Source organism: Protopterus annectens, chromosome 16.part0 (assembly GCF_019279795.1).
Source record: "Protopterus annectens isolate FY-2018-M chromosome 16.part0, PAN1.0, whole genome shotgun sequence".
Lineage (NCBI taxonomy): Eukaryota > Metazoa > Chordata > Ceratodontiformes > Protopteridae > Protopterus > Protopterus annectens.
Genome location: NC_056750.1, coordinates 385476849 through 385496848, shown reverse-complemented (window position 1 = coordinate 385496848; position 20000 = coordinate 385476849). Strand labels below are relative to the sequence as shown.

Here is a 20000-nt window from a genome sequence, read left to right as displayed (position 1 = left end):
TCTGCAAGACTTGAACCCAGGAACCTGCACACCATAGACAAAGTGATTTACCACTAAGCCATGTCACATATGCTGGCAATATGATAGTTACCATGGGTGAATGACTTCCTGAAGGATATTATTATGCATTTGCTGGCATTTACTTTTAGACCATAGCTGTGGCACCACTTGTTTGTCTGAGCTGGCCCTTCCTGGATAATATTTGTTTCAGTGGATGATTGATTGACAGCTCCTAATTTGCAGTCATCTGCAAATTTAGTCAGCCAGAAGCCAATGACATTGCCCTTGACTTCAGAGAAGTAAATGCCAAAAAGTAATTCTCCCAGGACAAAACTCTGAGGCACGCCATTAGTGACTGGACTTTTTTTAGAGGTGGGCTCCCCAGTTCGAATTTCCTGGACCCTGTCTGTGAGTCAGCTGGCTATCAAATGGGTGACATAAGGGTTTGCACCTACTCTCATAAGTTTTTCAGCAATATCCGAGTGGGGGATTGTGTCAAATGCCTCAGCCAGGTCAAGGTAGGCAGTGTGAACTATTTTGCTCTCATCTTTTGCTTTGATTACCTTCTTAAAGAAGTCCAACATGTTGAATAGGCAGCACCTACCCTTCATGAAACCATATTGGGTTGGGGCCAGTGTCTGGAGGTTTCCTATGTCATTAATAATCATTTTTATGGCTTTGCATATGAGTCTTATGAGTCTGTAGTTTCCGGGGTCTGCAAATGGCTCACCTTTGCGCAGAGGGGATGACTGTTAACTGTTCTCCAGTCATAAGGCATGGAGCTTGTTTTGAGGCTACAGTTAAATAATAATTCCAGAGGGCCTGATAGCTCATATTTCATACTATTTACAAGGCATCCTGTGAATTTCTCTGGGTCCACTGATGCAGTGCTCTTGGCCTTAGAGACAGCATTCAGGACCTGTTCCCTAGCAATAACACGGGGAGTAATATTTGAGTGTATGTCCTGAGGGAAGGTTGATGAGAAGAGAGGGGTAAAATTGGAGCAGAATTTGTTGTCCACAGGGTTTGCTATATCTTCTGGCTCAGTATAGATGTTTCCATTTACAATGATCTCTGCAAACAGTTGTGTATTGCCTTTGAGGTTGCGGACATAGACAAGGAATGCTTTGTGGTTGCATGTTTATTCACAGCTTGTCAGTCTTTTTCATTTTATAGGAATTACAGTATTTGTTTTAGGAAATGGACAATTTATTACTGGACAAGAATCTTAAGCCTGAAAGCAGAATTTCTACAAAAGACTTAATGACTTTTTTACTATTAAGGTTGCTTTAAGGGGCTAGCTATAACCTTACATCCACGCCCACCATACTGAAAGCTCTGCCTTTTAATTACATTCCAGGTTTAAATATTTAAACTGGACAAGATGCATTGGTCATTTTACAAGTTTCACTGATGTATGACTTTTTACTTTGTACTTAATCCCAAACATTTCTGATGTAAAATGTTTTTTCTGATGAAGTCCTGAAATTAAATGGATGAAAGTGCTCAAACACCTGTTTATGTGTTTTCTTAATTGGTGAGAAAGTTTTTTCATTGATTTATTTTCTTCTTTCTTTAGTGATAGCAGTTATTTCATGTATATATTATCTGAAAAAGACTGCCAAGCTGTGAATAAACATGCTGTGTTGCTGAGCTCATCATTCGGATTGTCCGATATAATGTTTGCGATATGTTTTTATAAAAACTGTCGCTTAGTTAAAAAACATTCTACCAAAAGAAAAATAGTCAGTAAGCCATCATTGTATAAAATTAAGCAGTTAGCCAAACACTAATATTTACAATGTGTTACTCTGTGCTTACTAGTGAAACCTTCATGTGAATGGGGGGGGGGGTGAAGAATAAAATGGCACTTAGTTTTAAAACCACTTCACCAAAACACAAGCAAGTCAGTAAGCCAACATCATAAACAATAAAGCAGTGAGTCACATTAAATATTTACAGTGTGTTACAATGTGTTTACTAGTGAAACTTTCATGTTAATGGTGGAGGATGAAGACCAGTTTAATAAATGATCCACTGTAAAGCACTTTTAAGGTTGCTAGTTTCATTGAGCCCAGGGTGGGATTCTGCATTTAATTCGAGTTGCCCTTTAAGTTCTTTGAAGTTTAGAAAACCTTCCCTGTCCCCAAAAATTGTTTCTAATTGTTCAAGGACAAAAAATCTAACACCTGTAAAAGCATGGTATGTAGCACTATACCTGCCCAAGGTGTTTTTGTCATCTTTCTGATTGCTGCCTTATGTTCTTTTATGCGGCTGGAGAACTTCTGTTTAGTTTTGCCAATATAGAAGAAGGGACATGAATTACAGATTGCTGCATAAACCACAAAGCAGGTATTGTAGTCATAGTAATTAAAAAACGTAAACTTTCTGCCATTGTGAGGAAAGACAAATTCTTGTGCATGTAAGATGTAATCACAGGAAACGCAGTTGTTACAAGCAAACATGCCTGGGTTAACTCTCATGTTAACTCCTGAAACAGGAGAAAAAGAAGGATCACCCTTTTCAAAAGAATTGCGTAGTGTCCTAGATGTTATGTGATCCTATCTCGCCTACATTCTGTACTGATCGGCTCCGACTCGGCACGCTATGCTATAGAGTGAAGCCTCTTATTGGCTGAGCTATTCTCTATCCCAGGATGCACCACCACAAATCCCCCAGATCTCGTTTGCCGCTTACAAGCTAGGACGTGGTCTCAAACTTGGCTGAGCTAAGTACTGTTTTTTTCTAAAGTTTCCTGTCAGGAAATTCCTTATTCTTACCCAAAAGCTGTTTTAACAGCTATTGTTGTTGTACGAGTGTCTTTTGGTACATTTTTTTGTGGTAAATTGTGTGTTTAAGGGAAAGGTTTCCCGTTTAAGTTAGAGGGGCCTTCCCCTATTCTTCAGCTAGTTTCTCTTATTTTTTCAAGGAGGTCAAGTACCTGTTTAAGTTAGAGGGTCTTGGCCCTCCCTTTTAGTGTTTTCTGATATTGTATTGTATCGTTTTAAAAAAAAAAAAAAAAAAGTTAAAGTAAAATTTTTTGTATTGTGGTAAAATCTTTGTTCTAACAAGATAGTGCTTCTTTCCACTGTTTTAGTGTTTTTTGATAGGCATTATGTCAAAAGAACATAGACCCTCAGGGTTCAAAAAGTGCACGAGGTGCAGTTATAAGATGTCTATAACCGATGACCACTCCTCGTGCGTATATTGTTTAGGCGCCAAGCACCTACAGGAGTCCTGTAGCGTGTGTCACGCCTTTTCATCTAGAGTCCTCCAAGAGAGGAAGAATAAATTAATATTGAAAGGGCTGATTAAACCCTCCTTCGAGGAGGCCTTATCTTCCTCTTCCTCTCCTACCAAGAAGAAAGCGTCGGCTCCGACCAGCCCGTCGGAACCGACTGCTAAGAAACCTAGGCAGGCTTCTCCATCGGCTCCACGGACTTCGGAGCCGAGGGCGGAACGATCTGCCTCGATGCCTCCAGTCTCGACTCCTCTGGTTTCGGAGCCGAGGACTGGGGCGTCGAGAGGCGGGTCACCTTCATCGGCTACAGTGATTTTGGAGCCGATGAGGGTTGCCGGCTCAGACTCTTCCCCTTCGGCGCCGAAGCTCTCCTCGGCACCGAGGGAAATTGTTTTGGGATCTCCCTCGGAACCGATATTGGTCGAGTCCATTCGGAGCCGGTCCCCCAGTCCTTTGGAGCCGATGGAGAAGTCGGTTTGGACCCAATCTGTTTCATCTAGATCCTCCAAGATGTCTGATTCGGACATCGACAGGGTGCTCCTAAGACTTTTCCAGTCTCCTGTGTTCCAAAAGTTAGTTTTGGCTCCAGCCCATTCGGCTTCGGAGCCAATGGTCCACCCTGTAGTTATGGTTCCTCCTCCAACAGTCTCGGCACCGTTGGAGCCGGTGCTGGTGGAGCCGATGGAGGTTTTCGGGTCGGCCCCGACCCTTACTCCAACCCCGGCTCTCAAGTCGGAGTTCGGTACGCGGACCTCCTCTGTCGGCCCCGGGGGGGGACGCTTCGGGACTGATGTTTTTGGTCCCAAGCCTTCCTCTCGGTGCGTCGGCTGCGGGGGTACCGTCTACTGTTGTGGCCACGGGGGTTGGACCTTCCCAGGATTCTGGTGGTCCGGCCTTCAGGGCCATGAGGAGTGCGTTAGCCAAATCTTCTTTGGCTACCTCCACGGTCTCTCCAGCACCTTCCCTGCATATGGAGACTGGGTCTTTGGCAGTCCCCCTGTCCTTAGTGGAGCCCTGGGGCCTGAGGTCACCCACACTGGGGGTTCCCCCCCTCCTGGAGGTCCCTCCGAAGCTTCTTTGGAGGAACCCCCAAGGAAAAGATCGTGCAAGAGGAAGCACGTTGACTCCCCCGATGAGTCTCTCACGTCAGACACTGATCTTGATGATGCAGAGGGGTCCCCTAAGTCGTCCTCAGATGATGTCTCCTTTGCAGACATCCTGGAAGCCCTCAAACAACGAGGCGGCTGGCATTCCAAACCCCCTTCTGCTGATGAGTCGGTGTTCCTTAAGGCCTTCAGGGCTCAGCCCTCCGCCTCCTGGGTGTCTCCGCCCTTCGATGAGCTCCTAGATTTGATCTGTCGAAGGGCGTGGGAACACCCAGACTCTGTGGAACCGGTGCCTGCTCGCCCGAATAAGTTCCTGTCAGAACCCCCAGAGAAGGAGCTTTTGACGAAAGGTGTGGCTGTAGATGCCTTGGTGGTGGCATCTGCTACCCAACAAGATGTAGCAGAGGCTTCAACGTCCATCCATCCTCCTAATAAGGAGTCTAGGAGCATGGATCGGTACGGTAAGTGCACCCTCAGTTCAGCGGCCTTTACCTTAAGATCCCTGAACTACTTAACGCACTTCACCAGGTTTCAGAGGGATCTGATCAAGGAGCTTTCAGATACCCTCTTGGGTAACCTACCTGAGCAGCTGGCCCAGACGGTTGGCTCTCAGTTGGCTATGCTGTTATCCATATCAAACTTGTCCATGAGGCTCATTTCTTATGCGGCCGAGGGGGCGAGTAGAGCGGCGGATACAGGTATTGCTCTACGGAGGCAAGCCTGGCTCCGCCTGTGTCATTTTGTGGAAGCCTTCAAGTCTTCCTTTGCCGATGCTCCCTTTGATGGGTCCTCTTTGTTTGGACCCAAGGTAAAGGACACATTGACCTGCTGCGAGCAAGAAGGTAAGACTTTGACTGCCGTAGGGGCACGATTTTCCACTCCCTTTCGGCCTTACCCCAAGGCTAAAAGAGGAGGGAAAATGTGGTTCTGTAGATCTCAGAAGTCTTATCCCTCACAGCAGGACGATCCCCCTTCTAGAGGCAGAGGAGGGGGAAATTCTTCTGAAAGACGCCGTCCCAGAGGTGGCAGAGGCCTCCGCAACACTGGAGACTGCGAGTCCTTTCGTGGCTCTTCAGCCTTTCACAATCCCTGAGGGATTGCCCGACTGTGCAGCTCCGGAGCCAGTCGGGGGTCGTTTTTCGAGGCACCTAAAAGCCTGGGAAGGTATCACTCAGGACCGATAGGTGCTTCGAATTATCGCCGGAGGTTACGCCATTCCTTTTTCTCACTCCCCACCTCCGTCCAAGAAAATTCCGGACCCGCCACCCAGTCAACGGGAAATTGCAGCCTTAGAAGTCTCAAAGCTGCTTCAAAAAGGAGTCATCCAACCGGTCCCCGCAGACCAGATCGGATTAGGGACTTACTCAAGATTCTTTTTGGTGCCAAAAAAGACTGGGGACTTGAGGCCCATTTTGGATCTCAGCATTCTAAATCGTTCAGTCAAAAAGTCCAAGTTCCGAATGGTCACCCTACAATCCATTCTCCCACTGCTGGAGAAAGGTGTTTGGATGTGCTCCATAGATCTCAAGGACGCTTATTACGCCCTCCAATCTGGATCAGGGACGACCCTTTGTTCCACCTCCTCCTGTGGCCACTTTGACTATGGACGCCTCCCAGATGAGGTGGGGGAGCATTCCCTGGGCAGGTCAGTCCAAGGCAAATGGCATTCAGAAGAGAGCCTCCTTCATATCAACATTTTAGAAATGAGGGCGGTGTTTCTGTCTCTACAAGCCCTTCACGATTACCTCCCTCAGAGCGTAATTGACATTCACTCCGACAACATGTCAGTAGTCTGGTACCTGAACAAGCAGGGAGGGACCAGATCCTACCCCCTTTGCAGAGAGGCCTTGAGAGTTTGGGAATGGGCAGTGTTGACCAAACGATTTCTAGTGGCGACTCATATCCCTGGCAAGTCCAATGTGATAGCCAACAGACTGAGCAGAACTATCCTCTCTCCTCACGAGTGGTCTCTGAACAATACGGTTGCAACTCAGATTTTCTGCAAATGGGGAATTCCTTGTTGTGACCTCTTCGCAACCCCGCTGAACACGAAGTGCAAAAAGTTCTTCTCCCTCACTCCGGCTCCGGGGGAGAGCCCTATGGACGCACTAGCCCATCCTTGGCCCACCGGCTTGCTATACACTTTTCCCCCAGTTCCCCTCCTGCCCAGAGTGATCCAAAAGGCGTCTCACTTAGGCAGCAAAATGATCTTAGTTGCTTCTTACTGGCCTTGTCAGGTATGGTTCCCCTATCTTCGGAAATATGCACTGGACGGTCCATGGTTCCTGGATCAGATCCCAGACCTATTAGTTCATCAGTCGGGACTACTCCACCAGTCCCTCCACACCTTGAATTAACAGCTTGGCTCCTCCTCTTCCGACTATAGTCAGGAATCATACCTTAGACCCGGAAGTCATACATATCTTATCTTCGGCCCACAAGTCTGCCACTAAGAAATTGTATTCTAGCAAATGGAAGAGATTTGCTATTTGGGCTCAACTCCGGGGCCTGGATCCCATCACTATTCCTGTATCGGAAGTCCTGAAATTTCTAACTTCTCTATTCAATCAAGGTTCTTCAGTCTCTACCATCAAGGTTCAATTGGCAGCTATTTCCAATTTTCATGAATCTATAAACCCACCTTTAATGAGCAACAGATTGTGTAAGACCTTCATGAAAGGTGCTGCGCTTTTACGACCTCTGATTTCTCATCCTGCTCCTCCATGGGATCTCGATGTGGTGTTACGTGCCTTAGCTTCCTCCCCCTTCGAACCGGCAGCAACATGTGATTTGAAATTTTTATCGTGGAAAACTGCCTTTCTGGTCGCGATTACTTCTGCCAGAAGGGTTTCAGAGCTTCAAGCTTTGTCTGTAAAACCTCCGTAACTGGTTTTTCACAAAGATAGAGTATCTCTCAGGCCAAATCCATCCTTTGTCCCTAAAGTTTGTTCTAGTTTTTGTCTACAACAGTCATTAGAACTTCCAGTTTTCTTTCCAAAGTACTCAAACAAAGCGGAATACATATTCCACACATTAGATGTCCACAGGCAATTGCGTTTTTATTTAGATAGGACCAAACAAACAAGGGAAACAGATCAATTGTTTGTGTCCTTTTTGGATAATAAATTGGGCAAAGCCGTCACAAAGGTCACTATTGCCAAATGGATCAGGGACTGTATTAGTCAAGCTTATTCCTCTTCTAATAAAGAGCTTACGACCTCTGTCAGAGCTCACTCTACAAGAGCTATGGCTACTTCAGTAGCATTCCATTCTAAACTTGCCATTAGTGACATTTGTGCTGCGGCTACGTGGTCTTCCCTGCACACTTTCATTTCCCACTACAAATTGGATGTGGCATCTCGGGGGTGAGCTTCATTTGGTTCCACATTGCTCAGGAGTGTTTTCCAGTGAGCCACCCAGGATTTAGATGCTAGGGACGCTGTCCCATCAGTACAGAATGTAGGCGAGTTAGGATCACATAACATCTTTTAGTTATGTACTTACCATAACTTTAGATGTTTGGGATCCATCTCACCTACATTCTCAATAACCCACCCTCCTTCCCCCTTCCTTGGAGATCAGAAGAGATCGGACGGTCCAAATCCAATTGTTTCATCTTGAAACATCTGGCAATGTTATATAGACAAGTTATGTATGTGTGCATGAATGCGGACAAACAAGATCTGGGGGATTAGTGGTGGTGCATCCTGGGATAGAGAATAGCTCAGCCAATAAGAGGCTTCGCTCTATAGCATAGCGTGCCGAGTCGGAGCCGAGGGATCGGCTCCAAGCCCATCAGTACAGAATGTAGGCGAGATGGATCCCAAACATCTAAAGTTATGGTAAGTACATAACTAAAAGTTTTCTTATGTGAAAAAATAGGAGAATCACCCAGTATGTGTACAAGGTCTCTATTATCTGAGATAAGTTGCCAGTTGTAATTGATAACTTCTCTGATATGGGGTAGATCCCTGTAAACTGGCAAAGGAAAGCTGATGGAACAGTCCATTACCAGAGAATGACATGAGCCAGTTGATTGGGTAAAAGGCCTGTGGGTATGCTCCAGTTCTATTGAGTGAGTGGATCCTGTGGGGGGCTTGATTCTGTCCTTCAATACTATAGGGGTTCCTGGAGGTGTGGGCCTGCAATGGAACTGACCCTGAAATTAATCCTTTTAGTAAAATCGGTGGCTACCTAGTGGTTCTTAATAGCAAAACATCCTGAAAAATGGAATTCAGAAGGTTACCAGGATAGTGTCTTTCTTGAAGCAGAATGCTTAATAGGTAGGTACTAGGCTATCAGCCCTGGGGCCTGTATAAGCCTAGCCAATAAAGTTCCCTGGCTTTTGACACCCAAGAAAATGATTTTCCTGCACCCCTGTCTAGCAGAGCCACAGAAGTGATCCCCGGGGTGAATTTCCTATTTCTCATCCAGTTGTTGATATTTTTCTTAGAGGGCTAATGAGGAGCTTTGCTTGACATGAATGGGTAGTCTGTTCCAGAGCATGGGAAATCTCTGGGACAGGAATCTATCCCTCCAGCATTTTCTGTTTATTGTGGTGGCAAGGTTTAGGTCCTTGGAGCTTGTGGCTCAAAGGGATTGGGATTTCTTTAAGTGTAGCATGTCCAACAGATCTGGGTCTGACATGGCTTTGTATGTTAGGCAGAGGTCGCCTCTAAGTAGGCAATAAGCGACGGAGTAGAGCTGGAATTATTTGAGATGGTCTGCGTATGGTGTCTGAGGCCAGTAATCCTCTGAGGTATTTCTGTGGCCTTTATATTTATTTTAGATGTCTTGCAAGGTATATGCCAAATGGGACATTGTACTCTATAATGAGTCTGATAATGGATGAGTAGATAGGAACAATGACCTCTTTTTTTCTGGAGGTGAACTCCTTTGTGATGAAATGTGCCATGTAGAAGGATTTCCAGACTACTGTGGCCATGTGATTATCAAAGGAGATACTACTGTCCACCTGTGTCCCAAGGTCTCTTATCACACTTTGTGTTTAGTAGGCTACCACCTATGTGGTAGTTTATGGGTACAGTGTTTTTCCCAAAGGGGATGACAATGCTGCTCTTGGCATTGAGTTTGAGGCCATGACTTTGATATCAAGCATCAGTCTCAGTGAGGCCCCTTTGTAGAAGGTCCACATCATTAGGTGATTCTATTATAACACCTAGTTTGTAGTCTTCTGCGTACTTCATTAGCCAAAGACCTGCTGTATTAGCTTCTGAGAAGTAGATGCCAAACATGATAGGACCCAGGACTGAGCCCTGTGGTACTCCACTTGTCACTGGTCTGAAGTTTGATTTGGAGTCTGTTACTTTCACTGTGTGGGTTCTGTCAGTGAGACAGTTAGCCACCCATCTTGTAACATAGGGATTTATGCCCAGTCTAGTGAGTTTATCTATAATTCCAGAGTTGGGGGATGGTGTCAAAAGCCTTGGAGAGGTCAAGATAGGCTGTGTGCATCACCTTACCCTCGTCCACTGTTCTGGTGACTGCTTCAAAGAAGTCAGTCAGGTTTAGGAGACATGACCTACCTTTTACAAACCCAATCTGAGTGGGGTTAAGAGTTTGGAGGTTACATATGTCCTTGTTTATAAGCTCTAAGATTATATGTTCCATGGACTTGCAGATCAGGCTCGTCAGGCCAATGGGGAGGAAGTTACCGGGGTCTGTGGTGGCACCTCCTTTGTGGAGTGGGATAACCATCACTGTGTGCCATTCAGTAGGCACAAAGCCTGAAGTGAGGCTATGATTGAACATGGTATGTAGGTGGGGTGTAAGTTTGTTCTGTAGTTCATGCAGAACTGAGTCTGGGAAGTTGTCAGGTCCCATGGATGCTGTGTTTTTGGCTTTGGAGAATGTGGTCTTTACTTGTGCATTCGTGATTACAGAGGCTTTGCATTCTTCCGGTATAGTGATGGGCCCTTGGGGGGTGATGGGGGGGTAAAGTTTGCACTGAACCTATCTTCCAGGATGTTGGCAATATCAGTTGGTTTTGTATATCTAGTGATCTGGTACCACTGTGCTGTAGCTCAGAGCAGATCTGAGTGTTGCCATTGAGATTCTTGACATAGCTTTAGAATGCTCTGTGATTGTCTTTAGAATCATTGGCAATTTTATTTTCATAACTAGCGTTGGAGGATTTTATGAGGGATCTCACCTTCTTACTGAGGCTGACCAGGGAGTTCCTGCAATCAGGGGATTTTACTAATTTTTGCAACAGCTTCTTCCTTCTGTTGTAGAGTTTGTTTATGGCAGTGGACCACCAGATTGGCTTCCTTTTTTTGGAGGATAGTATCTTTGTTCTGTTGGGGATGGCACAATCTATGCACTCATGTATGTGCTTATACGGTGCATTTATATAGGATTCAGAAGTCATACCTCTATTTTCTGTCTATATGGGTGTTGTGAAGCTTGCCACTTCTGTCTTGAGGCATGAAGTTGGCTTTGGAGAAGTTTTTTATGGTGGTTTCCTTAATGGGGGGTGGGATATTGATGTCTAGGGTGATTAGATTGTGGCCGGATCTGACCAGCGAGGAGTTGACCTCTGGTGTGGAACATCAGTTGCCCATATTGGTAATGACCAGGACCAGGATATTGCTGCCCCTAGTGGGAGTATAGATAAGTTGATCCAGGGCGTTGGAATTTATGAATTCCAGAAAGCGTTGTGCAAATGAGTTAGTACATGAGTAGTTTTCCCAGTTTATGGTGGGGTAGTTGAAATCACCCATTATTAAGGTATTGGACTGTACCTTAATATTACCCAGCATATCAAGAAACTTGGAGTGGGCATCCTGGGGCATGACGAGGGATCTGTAACAGGCTAACCTGTATTTCAGTCTTGCCCAGTGTTAGTTGCACTTGGATAATTCTGGATGCATTATGTTGAGCAACTAACCTGGAGGTGTAGATATCCTTAATGAATATGGACATGCCTCCTCCTTTAGTGTTTCGGTCCAGATTAGGTGACCAAAATGTGTGGTATGAGTTATAGCCTGGTAATGTAGGGGTGCTCTCTAGAGCCTTGAACTAGGTGTCCGTCAATGCACAGATATCGATGTTCTCCATTTTAAGGAGTGCCTCGAGTGAGTGCATTTTGAGGTTTAGACTTCTAGCATTGAGTAGCATTACCATCAGTTTTTACTTGCTTATACCTGCTACAGTGGTGAGTTTGTCATTTGAACCTTGCCTAAAAAAGGCACTATAGGGGTGGCAAGAGCCTTAGCCAGTATCCAGAATCCCAGGGGCGACAGGTTCAAGCCATCTCTGGCAAAACATTGTGGTCTGTCGATCATGTCATCCCAGGCAGACAGGCACTAGATCCCCTTAGAATGACACCAGAAGCTTAGCCAATTGTTGAAGTCAATCATTTTGTCCTTGTATTGTGGTATCATTCAGGGCGATGGCAGGATGCTACTCAGGGCTAGGGTCATACCTGCCTGGGCTACATGATCCGAGAGCTCCTCCATGTCCCTTTTCATGTTGTCCAGGGAGGTACATCTCAGGTCATTCACAACAACATGGACAATGACAGAGTCATATTTGTACTTGTTGTGGAGTGACCTGAGTGCTTGCATTATGTGGTGGATCCTGGCACCCAACAGGCAGCTTACAGTAACTTTCTTCTTGTTTAGCCTGGTGAGTAGGACATCAGTGTGTCTGGCTATAAAGTCACCTATGACTAGTGTGTTGGGTACGTTGTTTTGCCTTATGTGCTGAGGTTGAGTGGCACACTGATTTTGTGGGCTATGTGTCATTTGGGTAGTGGTGGGGGTGGTGGTTGCTTGGGTTTTAGCTTTGGAGGTCTCAGTTGTTTGGGCAGTTTTTTATTGAGAGCCTCCATGAATGTAGGTGTGAGTTAATTTGCGAGATTCCTGAACAAAACTCTCTTCTTTGCTAATGAGTCAGGAGAGGTGAATAAACTGACCTCTCGCTATGTTTGCCTTCATGAAATGTGGGTGGGAGCTGTCGAAATCCAAGTAGTTATTTCTAAAAGGGTATTTATGAAAAATATTTGACTCCCATTGTAAAGTGTTTAACTCCATTGTCAGAGAAATATCTAGGAATGAGATGTTAGTGCAAGCTGCAGCTAATTTGAAGTTCAGGAAAGAAATGCTATGAGAAAGAGCTTCTATGAAATCTGAAAGCCGTTGCACATTACTCTCCCACACAAAAAACACATAATCTATGTAACACTGATAACAGTCTATAATGCTTAAAACCTGATACTTGTTGCAAGCTGCTTGTTTTCCATTCTGCCGATACTAGATTTGCAAAGACTGGGGCAACCTTCGAACCTATAGCCACTCCTCGGACTTGCTGAAAAATTGTGACATTAAAGTTGAAGAAATTGCATGTCTGAACTAATTTCATAAGTGTACAGATGGTGTTAATTTTAACATCAGAGAAGTTAGTGTTGTTTTTCAGGTAGGTTCTAACACAGTCATTACCCTCTGAGTGAAGAATGTTCATATAAAGAACTTCTACGTCCAAAGTAACTAGCAACCTGTCCGAGGGTAGTAGTGGATGAGTGTGTAAATAATTCAGAAAAGCTCAGGAATCTTTTAAATAATATGTAGATGTTTGTACTACTGGGTTTAGGGTAAAGTCTAGAAATTCAACTATCTTTTCCATTTGTGTTCATTTAGAAGATACGATGGGGCGAAAAGGTGGAATAACAACATTTTTGTGTATCTTAGGAATCCCAAAGAACTGTCCTAAGCAGCAGAAAGGAACTAAAAGTAAATTCAGTTCTTCATCTGTTATCCCTCCTGCCCTGTGTAACTGTTTGATAGTTTTATCTGCAAAAGAAAATGCCTTTTGTGTAGTGTTAATATCCACTAACTTGTAATAGACACAGTCTCTTAAGTTCCTTTCCAATATTTCAACATATTGGGATTGCTCCATGAGTACAATCCCTGTGTCCTTATCCACTCTCATGATTCTCAGGCTCTGATCTGATTCTAGAGCCTGTAAAAGCTTGTCTTTCTGAGGTTAAACCATTTATAGGGAGAGTCTTGGGAGCAGATATCATGGAGATCTGTTTCACATATTGATTGAAAAAAAAGCAAAGTGTTGTTTAAAGGTGGATTATAGAGACTTCTTTTACACGTCAAGACTGAGTCAGAATGGGTAACATCCATATCCAAGGGATCATCCAGAAGTACTTTTAAATTCAGTTTGCGAACAAACATACAAAGGTCTAGGATTAAATTGGACACATTAGCTCTTTGAGATGGAATAAATGTGAAACCTTTGCTAAGAACTGCTAGTATTTCATCTGTCAGCACCCTATTAGTCAAATTGAAAACTGTCGAGACACTTGACCGATTTAGAATGTTTGTATTAGCACATATATCTGTGTTGGTGTCTGTCGGCGAAGGTTGTACCTGTGTGGTCTCCTCTTCGGTTGTGCCGTCCCACTCTGCTGTCCTGTGTTAAATCTCCATGTGTTGTAAAAACCTTGACTGAAGTTCCTAGTGGGGGTGGTAGGTAGGAAGGTGTTCATTGTTTGTTGCTCCTGGTACAAAAAATGAAATGATTATTGTTATTGATGTTATTACTAGTACTAGCCCCTGAATTGTCATTGTGCATAGCAGCAGTATTACGAGATGTCACCAGTGCTTGTCCTGCCTCTTTGAACCTCAGCATGTGTGGTAGCTGGTGGAGCTTGTGGAGTTTGTGGATTAATTTGTGGAGCAGAGACAGATTGTCCTGTATTAGCCTAATTTTGTGCCAATGCAGAAGTAGTAGGAAAAGGGAAAGTAGGAACAGATAACTGAGCTGGTAATGGAACATGGTTCCTGGAGAATGAAGGTGAACTGTTAAATCTTGCATTTGTTCTAAGCCATCTTGTGGATCTGTTATTTGTATTCAGGGGATATTCTTGATGTGTAGCATATTGTATTTGGTCCTGGTGTCATTTCTGTTTCTTCCAATGAATAAGTGTGGCTACATGCCTATCAATCCTGGAGGAAATTCTGTGAAGAATATGCTGCTGATGTGAAATCGCAGGATGTTGAGAAATATTGGCATGCAGCTTATTAATATCCTCCTTTAAAGTCTCCAGTTTTCTATTGTTATGTACAAGAAGGACTTTAATAACTTCCAGTCCCACTTCATTAAACACTTTAACCAAGTCCAGGTACAGAGGTGAATTAAATTCAGTTCTGTTAGGGAAATGTGAGAAACTCAATCCTTTGGGTGTCATTTTAGTAGCAATTTTGTAGGCAGCTGTTAAAGTAGAGGTTGTAATATTCTATATTTTTGAATATGACTAAACTGTCTTGCTAGTTAAAAACTAAAAATAAAGTTTTTGCAGTTACTAGCCTGATCATCCATGTTCGATGGTATTGTGTTGATATCAACTGTCTGTTGATCATCCTTTTGTAGAAAGGGATTAGTTATGTTCTCTGTGTTAAAAATCTCTGCCAATTCTTGTATACACCCATCCTGTTGTACCATTTGAGCAATCGGAACGGCTGGTTGCATTAAAGCTGGTAAACTTCTTGCATTTGGCACTGCTTGAGCATCCAGCAATGCCCCAGGTTGGCTAACTTAATTCTGAGTAAGGTGCATGACATCTGAAGGAAAAAGTCTGTGAACCTCGGCTTGCTTGTGTACCATATAAAGGGCCAGGTTGGCTTCCATGATTCTGAGTAACGTGTCTAAAATCCGGATGAATAGTGTGTGTAGATAAGCATTTAAACTGGATGAGGAGTATTGGTCATTTTACAAGTTTCACTGTGATTTATGACTTTTTACTTTGTACTTAATCCCAAACAGTTCTGATGTAAAATTGTTTTTCTGATGAAGTCCTGACACATTAAATGAATGAAAGCACTCGGACACCTGTTTGTGTTTTTCTTAATTGGTGAGAAAGTTTTCTCATTGATATATGTAGTGCGTGCATGTGTGTGTGTGTGTATATATATATATATATATATATATGTGTGTGTGTGTGCATGTATGCATATTTTATATTTATGTGAGTATGTGTACATATATATATATATATATATATATATGGAAGGACTTTACATAATCGAAATACTGAAATCTCGAATGTCATATGGTCGAGACCATATGATCGACATTTCAGTATATAGAATATGTAAAGTTTTAAAAAATAACACTTTACTTACCTTAAAACGTTATGTGCACACAGAGGCAAGGCTTTTTGTATGCTCTGAGTGTACGTAATGTTGTTATCTTTTTTGTGGTGTTGACAGGAAGTGGGAAATCTCCCGTTTTGCTTCATACAGCTAATATGGGAGATTTCCTTTTCCCCACTGTAGCGATCTCGAGTTGGTATATTTAAGTAGGGGTGTGGGGGCACAGGGGTATGCCCCCTGCAAAAGCAATGTTTGACTTTTTTTTTTTATGCTTCATTTTAGAAGTTCGAGTTTCCAAAACTCGATCTTTTGGTCTCAACCATATGAGGTTAGATTTTGGGAATTGATCTTCTAAAGTGAATCCATGTATATATCTCAAATGCATGTATTTCCAGTTATATATATATATATATATATATATATATATATATATATATATATGTGTGTGTGTGTGCATGTATGTTTGTGTGTGTGTGTGTGTGTGTGCTTTTCAATGTAATGAACTTTCGATGGAATGAACTTTAGATGGAATGAACTTACGATGGAATGATAGGTAACCATATATATATATATATATATATGTATATATATATGTATATATATATATGTAGATATATATATATATATATATATATATATATATGTATATATATATATATATATATATATATGTATATATATATATATATATATATATATATATATATATGTATATATATATATATATATATATATATATATATATATATATATATATATATATATATATATATATATATATATATATATATATATATATATATATATATATATATATATATATATATATATATATATATATATATATATATATATATATATATATATATATATATATATATATATATCTGGGTCTACTTGAGATTACCGAAATCTCAGTAGACTGACACACGAAACACCAAGCCGAAAAGCTCGATGTGTCAGATTTCCGACTCGTCAAAATGCCGACTTCTGAATGGTCGACAGTCCAAATTGAGCGGAACAAGAAATCCACTCTGGTGGATGTTGTAGTGCGATCTCAGAGCTGGTATACACACACACACACACACACACACACACACACACACACACACACACACATACATATATATATATCTACTTTAGTTGACCGAACGTCCGATTCACCGAGACTAAATTGCCGAGATATCAGTTTACTGAAAACCCATATGCCCAAGGAACACATGCCTGACTACAGTGTAACATTCTGAGGCAGTCTAATCAAGCTAGCAGCACAGAGCTATAAAAAGACCTGGCTTCTTTAAGGTCACAGGCATGGTAACACGCAAGCGTGGTGGATATGACGGATGTAGGACCAGGAGTCATAGGAAATGTGTATACAGTTGTGTTATCACAAAGAGGAAAAAAATGTTACATATTGAGGGCTTCCTGTACCATCTGGAATGTAGCCAAGGAGGTACACATTACTGCGGTTGTAAGGAAAAGAAACCGCTGAAATGCAAGGGTAAAGCTGTCACTGTATTGGTTACTGAAGGCGAGCAATTGATAAAGTCCATTCCACATCAGCACTGTGGAGATCCCGCTGAAGTGGAACGGTATGCAGTCTGCAGTGATGTAAAAGTGAGAACTAAATATAGTAGGGACACCCCATGTTTGATAGTAGGTGACGCAATGGCATCTACATCCCTAGCCACAGTGCATAACTTCCCTAGTAGGAAGACACGTTTGCAATGGATAGGTAGAGTTCATAAAAGAGAAAATATCCCTGAGCGGTCTCATGAAGTGAATCTAATTAATGTCAATTGTGCTGACTATCTGTTAAAGTCAGGTTCTTTCATGTTTAAACGTATGGCTGATGCAACAATTGATACCGTAGTGTATGCGTTTACAACAGTAAACGACCTGTATGACATGAGTAAAGCTTCCATTTGGTTAATGTATGGGACATTCTTTAAACAGGGAGTTACATGCTGACAGCTTTACAGCATACATGGACTAGTAAAATACGGTACTTATAATAAAGCCGTACCTTTGTTATTTGCTTTGATGAGTAGGAAGTTTCTGCAGTGCTATAATTACCTATGGCACTGCGTGTTTTACCTACTTGGTACACATGGATTTGAGGCTCGTGTTCACTTTACACAGTGTGATTTCAAAGTGGCAACATTGAAAAGCATAAGGCAGAATGTGACTGGATTTAGGAGTAAAGGTTGCCTGTTTCACTTAAGTCAAAATATATGGCGAAAGGTGCAAGCCTTAGGACTAGCATCACTGTATAACACTGATAAGTCTTTTCAGTTGAGTGTAAAATCTTTAGTAGCCTTAGCATTCTTGCAGGAGTCTGAAGTTGTGGATACATTTCAAACACTTAAGGAGCCATTCCCTGTTGAAGGATGGGAATTAGTAAGATATTTTTCAGATTGGTATATTCATGGCAGTCAGTTATGTGGAAGGCTTACAACGAGGATGTGCACTGCAGTTAGATTCCCTCCTCGCTTCTCAATCTCATTCTGGAATATTTCTGAATTAAATGAGCTGCACTTGCCATGAACACAGAATTCTGTCGAGGCTTGACCTAGGTGCTTAAAATGTTTACTAGGAGCCCATGACACTGATTTGAATATTCTCATGTATGCCTTGCCAAGGGAGCAGGACAGAGTGGATGAGCTGCATGTGCTGATGGCTACTGGTTTCCTTCTGTCACCTAAAAAACGGAGGTTATTGCAAAGGCATGACCAATTCTTGACTGTACTAAGCAGTAGAGAAGAGTACAGTACCGTACAGTTTGTACATAGTATTGCTCATTTATTGAAAATGTGATATCGATGTCGCACGTAGGGGCATCATGGGCTCTGTGCAACTAAAATGATGTTGACATATTGCACTGCTTGCTGGTGTGGAAGATGGCACTGTTTCTTTTTCAGTGATGACTTGATATGGGACTTATTCCAGTCAGGATGTACAGTTACCCTGCATATTCATTTGGAGAAGAGTTGTCGTTCTACACAGTGCAGAGGCGCAATCTTTGGGGATTGTCAGTTGTGCTCTTTGAAGTGCTGTTATGTTTTCTTTTGATTATTGCACATGTTAAGTGTCACATTCACTGCTGTGATGAGTTTCACAGTGTAGTCTATGTCAGTTTCTCTTGCAGCATGTGATGGAAACGTTATAATATGCCTTCGTGAACTATGGCTATTCAGAATGATTGCAGGATACTGTCCGGGAGTTGGAGAATACGTGTTAATAGTGTGTGTCGGCGGTATGGGAGTCTGATTATTCATTGTCTGTCAAATGCACGTCGGGCTGTTGGCTACTTGGGATAATGAGTTGTCGGTGATATGGGGTCAGTCTACTCGATGTCGGTGAATCTGGACGTTCAGTCAACTAAAGTAGATTCATATATATATATATATATATATATATACACACACACACACACACACACACACACACACACACACACGTATATATAAGAACGTGAAATGTGAAGGTAAGTGTTTTGTACTGTATGTTTTGTTTTAGTGGTAAGGGTTTAGTTTAATGTAGATGGTGGGCAGGGTGTGAGTGAGGGGAACTAGGTAGTTTTATGTCAAGTGCTGTGTTTTGTATGTTGTTGTGTGTATGTTTTGCAGAGGTGTGTTGGGGTTTTGAAGTGTCTGTATTGTGTGTTTCGGGTATGGGTGTTGTGCAGTGTCAGTGTTGTTGGCTCGGTGTTTTGTGTGTCGGTTATGTGGGATGTTGGGTAAGTGAAATAGACCCGTATATATACACACACACACGTGTGTGTGTGTGTGTGTGTGTGTGTGTGTGTGTGTGTGTGTGTGTGTATATGCATATTTTAGTAACTTCCATAGAAATACTTTCCACCAATTTTTTGTGGGTGGCCTTTAGCTGTAAACATTTTACAGTTTCTTCATTTCAGTATTCAACATATCTTATATGGGGGTCATTCTTGCTACTCTAACAACTATGTGCTGCTAAATGTGAGTATTCTGTATATGCTTGATACAAACTAATTTTTCCCAAAACTAATAGCTGTGTCCTAGTAATTAATTGCCTCTCTACTAAACTATGTGAATAAAAAAAAAAAGTTGTTGAAATTCAAAAAAAAAAAATCAAAGAAATCAATTATTTTATCAGTAGACCATCCCATAAAATAAATGTCATCTAAAAATTGTAAATAGAGTCTACACTATATAAAAAGTTCCATAGTGAACACATAATTTGATCCCAACTATTCAATATTAAATTGGCATAGATGGGGACACATGCTGCCCCCATTTCAACTGGGTCAGGTATGGTGGTAGAAATACTAAAAATGTCAGAATTAGTAGTGTTGGAAGCATACTGAATGGCAAAGTTCACTTTGCTTGTGAAGAGTTTCAGTTCACACAATATCAAAATGGTAGCTAGGGATAGAAAAAAACTTTTTCAAATAAAGAAATATACTGCTTATTAATACCAGTATTACTGTAATAAAAATATTAAAACCATTACGGGTAAAAATACCATTATTCCTTAATATAATGT

General features: G+C 42.1%; 1 protein-coding gene across 1 annotated transcript in view; it reads right to left on the bottom strand.

Moving 5' to 3' along the window:
• The window catches only part of LOC122790310 (TNF receptor-associated factor 1-like), a 661767-nt gene that overhangs the window by 503231 nt on the left and 138536 nt on the right, over positions 1-20000 (bottom strand). The window lies entirely within an intron of this gene.